Source organism: Anopheles coluzzii, chromosome 3 (genome assembly GCF_943734685.1).
Source record: "Anopheles coluzzii chromosome 3, AcolN3, whole genome shotgun sequence".
Taxonomy (NCBI): domain Eukaryota; kingdom Metazoa; phylum Arthropoda; class Insecta; order Diptera; family Culicidae; genus Anopheles; species Anopheles coluzzii.
In genome coordinates this window covers 23,701,837-23,707,836 of record NC_064671.1, presented here as the reverse complement: position 1 = coordinate 23,707,836, position 6,000 = coordinate 23,701,837, and the positions used below count along the sequence as shown (strand labels likewise).

Here is a 6,000-nt window from a genome sequence, read left to right as displayed (position 1 = left end):
AGATGATATAAAATGAAGCAAAATTGCTTCTAATATTTAAATATACTTCCGCTAACCACTGTCGTCAAACAAATACTGCACCATTTTTAGGGCAATCAGCTGAGATTCTTCCCCTCGCCATCGTGCAACTCACGATGGCACTCACAGCGTACGCAAGCTCGCACAACCACACACACACACTCACACGCGCTGCTCAGCCAGTGCGCACTCACTTTTGACAGTTCCTATTCCGGCGTCGTGTTTGTGCGGTGCAAGCTCCGTACGTTACGGGTGAAAAAGTGAAGTGTAGCATGGTTACAGTGCTTTTCGTGGGATAAATTGTGCATCTACTCGCTGAAGAACAACGGCGTAAGGTAAGGAAACCATTCGACAAACAATAGAACACAGCGAAACGGCGCTCCGGGTGGTTTGTTTTGGCCCCAGTGTGGCAACTGTATGGGCAATGTTTTTGCATATATTTTGCACACAAAACGAGGTTCGTTGTGTTGTACTCCATTTCTCCCGTGCGTAGCACTGTTTAGTGAACATATTGAAATGTGAGAAACATTGTAAATCAATTGAATTTGTTTAGGAAAAGCATATTCTTGATGGCTAGCGGTAGCTGCACCAGAATCAAAACAATGGGAGCCGTCGGCTGGAATACGTGTGTGTGTTTGTGCTGTCATGCAACGTACGCGCCGGCTAGATTGATGTAGTTGTGAGTGATATGTGCACAGCAGTGACACTCACGCTTGATTGTACCGCCCTTTTTAAAGGTGTGGCCTGGGCCAATCGCACCTCTGCGCTCGCTCTGTCCTGCCAAAACCGGCATGTTTGTGGCGGGGGAAATGATTGATGTCGGACGTCTTTGACGTGTGTTTTCTTAGCAGCGCTTTTACTGGCCTTTTACTACCGTCTCTTTGCCTATATTTGGTTTATTACTTTAATTTGTATCTTCTCCAAGCGTCGTTCCACCTGCAATGCGATACCTATTAGCAGCAAATTAAACCCACAGTGCATGGTTCAAATATGGCCATATGTGTGCCTCCAAAGTGGCTCGTTTGCTTCTCTCTCTCTCCCCCCTCGAAACTTTATTACCCTGACCTTCAAGCGCGCACACTCTTAAAGCGAAGTAGCATCGTTAGCACACAAGGGGCGAAGGCATAAAACTTTAAGCTTGCCGCCGCCGTTTTCACGCAACCCGGGCACGAACCGGACGGAAAGGCCAGACAGAGAGTCAAAACCTGCCGCACGAACTTGCACGCACCGCCGTAATGGCCATAAAATCTCCGCTCCCGTTAAGCAAAGCAAGCGTTGGAAAATCCTCTGCCCGCACCGCGTCACCGAGGGCAACATGGGTTGGCGGGATACCGCAAGGGCAAAGGGGACGGCATCCCAGGGCTTTGTGGGCATGGGGAATGAAAAAATCATTACGCGTGCAATAAAACATTCTAATGTTGTTCGGCCGACAAACGGTGGAGGCCAAAAGGCTACGCCCGGTGTGTGTGTATCCGTGCGTGTGTGTATGGATTTTCCTTCCTTTCATTTTCTTCCCCCCCCCCCCTCCCACCCCGAAATAAGGCTCGTCTGGGGAGGCGGCGTGGAAAATAGCGTCGACGGTTGTGGTGTCGGCCTGTTGCTGAAAATTTCCAATCTGCCCCTGGGGCGGGCGGGGAGGATGTGTGGATAGGATGTTTGGTTGCATGCCACGGGGAAGGTCAACCACTCTTTTTGTGTGTATGTGTGTATTGGTATGTGTCAGTTGTTGCGTCTTTGAGAAGGAAACCGAGGAAGTAGATACAAAGGAAAGAAATAAGCCCATAAAAACATAACTGCGCCGTTGGCCTTGAAATATCGATTGACACCAGGACCGGCCGGCCCGTCGTTCTTCTTTTTTACGACCCTACCCAAGCCCCGGGTTACGTCACAATAACGTGTGTTTGGCTCAAGCGTCGCACACAAGCGTCTAATGCTCGGGAGAGAGAGAGAGAGACAGGGCGCGCGCCTTGCACCACCACACAAACAATCGTTTCTTGTTTCCCAAACGCTGAACGCTGCTTTAAAGATGCTTTAAAGACCTTAAGAATGGCCTTGGAAGAGAAAGCGACCGAATGTAGGTGAGGCAAACGGCATTGCGGAATAGCAAAAAAGTGTGTGTGTGTGTGCACAAGATGTAGCTGCAAGATGCAACAATGCACAAATAGGCACATAAAAGAATTGAACCGTTTATTTACAGCTTACAGAGTATATTTTTGTTAAGGTGAAACTGGTTCGTTTAAATCATTTTATGATTTTTTAAGTAATAAGGCACGCATAAAGAAACATTTTATGGTTGCATTTCGTGACATGTATCCTTTTTAATGGCTTTTCCAGTCAATTTTACTTATATTTGTTTTTATGTATGAGACAGATCGTTTAAGAGCAGTTATCGGAAAACAACTGCCAAAGAACATGACGAGAATGTTTACCCATGCTCAAACTGATTCACAAGCACTTCGTATTCATGGACGTGTCTGGCGATTGCAGCCAGAGCGATCACATCTCATAAATCATTCAAATGTAGAGTAGACTTCGGTTGCGTCGGTGAAGATGCTTCCGTTCCGCATGCATTTACATGATGGAAAATCCATTAAGCATTAAGGGAACAAATCGATTGGTATCAAACCGATTGCCAGATACCCGTTTGAATGTGCAAGACTGAAGTGGAGACTTGTGGAAGATTTGTGTGTGTGTTTTAAAGGCGAAACTATGATTTGGATTTATTGCGGGGGTTGAATTATTAGGTGGCGTGTGATTTAAAGCCTTGTTGACACATTGAAGAGATGGTTAAGAGTAATTTTAATGGCTAATATAACAAACAGCAGAATGTAACGATAAAAAGATTAAACTTTCTAATGAGTCTTGTGGTTAAAAAGGCATAAAATTGTACGTTCGTTGTTTGACTGTTTTTCAAAGTTTTCATTGTTTCATTGATTTTTCTTTGAATTTTACAATCAAATAATCAACTAAAACTAGATTTAAAATATTTTATTGTACCCCCGATCATGCTATCAATCAGCTGGAATTTTCTCATTTATAATTAAGATTAATGTTTGGTCCATCATCACAACATTTCCTTCGGTTCGAACGAACTCCAATGCGAATCCGGTCGGCGAATTCGCTGATGGGAGAGTGAAATCAATTTAATTCATTGACGAACAACTTCTACATTCTCCCTGGGAGATATCGGCCTGGCCAAGACTACAGCTCCACCTCAACTCGAGTAGCTTGTTTTGCGAACCGTTTGGGGGTTTCGCATAGCCACATACACAATTAATCACCATAGCATCAGCAGGAAATCGAATATTTGCATAATGACACAAAAGTGAGACGTGTTTGTGTCGAATTGGGAGGCATAAATATTGACCATAATTTACGATCGCTATCGCTAAATAGCAAAATAGCGGTCATGTTCGGAAGGGGAACGTTTTTGAGGAGTCTACTACTACTTGAATTAATGGGACGACTGCTAAAAATGTATTTAAAAAGTCTAAAATCATAAAAAAGAAAAGTCACCATTTTACGACCAAAGAATTCTATCATTTTATTTGAAATAAAAGACAATTTTAATGTTAAAGACTACCAAATACCTGCTTAAAATAGTCGTGCAGGTAAAATATACACATTCAAGCGAACGTAACCTCCAACACCTGCCATCCAACCACACTGATTTGAAACACATTCGGCGCCCATACATTCGCACACGCATCAATACCGTCGTAAAACATGTGCCACTCTGTCAGCATAATTTTGCACCGTTGCCAACAAAAAAAACTAACTCCAATCCTCCCGGTAGCCCGACCGACCGACCGACCGCTTCCTTCCTAAACTTGATTGCTTTTTGAATCTTTTCCTTTTCGCACCCTCCCCCTTTCGGACATCCCCAAACACGCACCAAATTACGATTGCCTTCCGTCAACCCCACGGTCACGGCTATGAACAGCGTGTGTCGTGGATGTGGATTTTAGGTTTGTATCTACTCTTTCCCCGATATCTTTCCCCGCCCAGCGTGTCTGTTCCCGTTTTTATTCCTCATCTCTTTTCCTTGACACGACTTTGAGTGTTTTTCTGGCATCTTTTAAACCGAAATCGAAGCGCAAAACTCAAAAACTAACGCTCCCGGGCAGCTTGCAGGATGAAGGGGGACAAAATATCAATAACACAATGAAAGAAAAACCATAAATTATGAAGATTTATACTTAACTCAATCTATTCATTCCATTTCATTTTCTTAATGAATGATTTATATGCAACGAAACAAAACAGACACACGCTCACGGTGGTAGGAGCAAAGGGAAACTGAGAAGGGAAAGGCAGAGAGAGAGAAAGGAGAGGGAGAGAGAAAGAAGCATAGCAAACAGCACCCTCCAGCACCAAAGACACCGACCGGCATCCGCATGAAAGGGCGACGCAGCCGGCCGATTTTGCTTTATGTGGCCATGCCCAGCATCCAAGACGGGCATTGCTGGAAACGATCAACAGCTATGACGGCCATCGATGACGGCTTCGAAGATGGGTTTGTCGATGAGGGCCTTATGTCCCTTAACGATCAAAAAAACCGGATCGTGGGAGGCTTTGGTCGGTCGTGAAATGCACCAGCGCAGTAGAGCAAATGCGGGTTCACAGCTTCCACAAAGCAGGGCGGCTTCCGCCATTGAGCGTGCATTAGATTGGTGCAAGATTTATACGCTTCGCTTTGGACGATCTCACCCACTCAACTCGGAGGGAAGGGAAAGAAGCTCTGATTGAAAGGCACTGCACAAGTGGTTCACTTGAGCGGGGAACCCATTCATCAAATCGCAGACATATTTGGTAAACTCTTCCTCAACTATTAAGCTGGTATCTGGCATTTTGTTTCGAACGGATTGAAGGGATTTGTTAATGTTTTTTTTTATAGAGAAAGTTGTAAATTTCTTAAGCATGTTTCATTTTTTATACTTTTGACTAAAACTGATTTAGGGGTATAATTAATTTCAATAACATATGTCTCGAGTAGCGTTTTGTTTAGTTGTAATATAGCCACTATAAGTCTTCGAATTGCTCTCTTTCATTGTTTAATGTTATTTAATGAAGAATAATGTTACTTTTAAATTTACAGATTGTTGCAGATATTTCTTGTGTGAAATTTAATTAAAAAACAACATCTAATTCTCAAAAAGCTATTAATATTGACTTTCTTATTAACATCACCACATTTGCCAGCAATCACAGCGCTCACAGGGTGATAATTTATTAACCTCCTCCGAATGGTGTAATCTGTCTTGGGAAATAGCGTCCGATACCTTACCAGTAACCAGTATCCAACATATGTGTGGAATGTTGAATTATTACATTCTCCCCTCACCAAAAAAGCGCCCGCGATCGACCGATTGAAGCCTCGCGGATCGTGATGATCGCTGTGTGGAACACATTCGCTGCAATCGGACAATCGCGCACCACAAACGAGCTGTCGGCCGGTGTATGATTTGTGTCTGTCGACCACAAACAACAACCAAAAACCCAAACCCAAAACATACCAAACATCCAAATCAAAAACCATATTTTTGTCGATCGGGGGCCCTCGGCGAGTGAGAAGCATATTTTTTTACTCCACAAAAATCCACTTCTCCAAACTAAATTTCAGATTCAAAGCAAAATGTAACACACACACATACACACGCACACAGAAAGAGAGGCAGAGCGATGCGGGATGCGATAAACAAATGCTCTCGAAGGCTTCATAAACCATAAAATTGGGGAGTTTGCTTATAATGAAAATGCGTAACCTGATCGGAAATTAGTCAAACAACGCTGCCACGATTTTTATCGAACGAGCGCGAAGAAGGCAGGCCGGAAAAGACACATTCCGCGTCCGCCTCTTTGCGTCCGTTTGGCCCTGTTCAATCTAAAGGCCCGGGCGCCAATACCTGTTCCCCGTTGGTGGATCGATCATTGAACGTTTCGTATCATTCTTACCCTGTGATCGAACCTTTAGGAGGTTTT

General features: G+C 43.9%; 1 protein-coding gene across 1 annotated transcript in view; it reads left to right on the top strand.

Moving 5' to 3' along the window:
- Positions 1-235: 235 nt before the first annotated feature.
- Positions 236-6,000, top strand: part of LOC120958725 (zinc finger protein ZFAT) — a 75,358-nt gene continuing 69,593 nt past the window's right edge. Inside the window, exon 1 of the mRNA XM_040381703.2 lies at positions 236-353. The gene's annotated coding sequence lies outside the window, so the exon portion shown is untranslated. The remainder of the gene's footprint in view (positions 354-6,000) is intronic.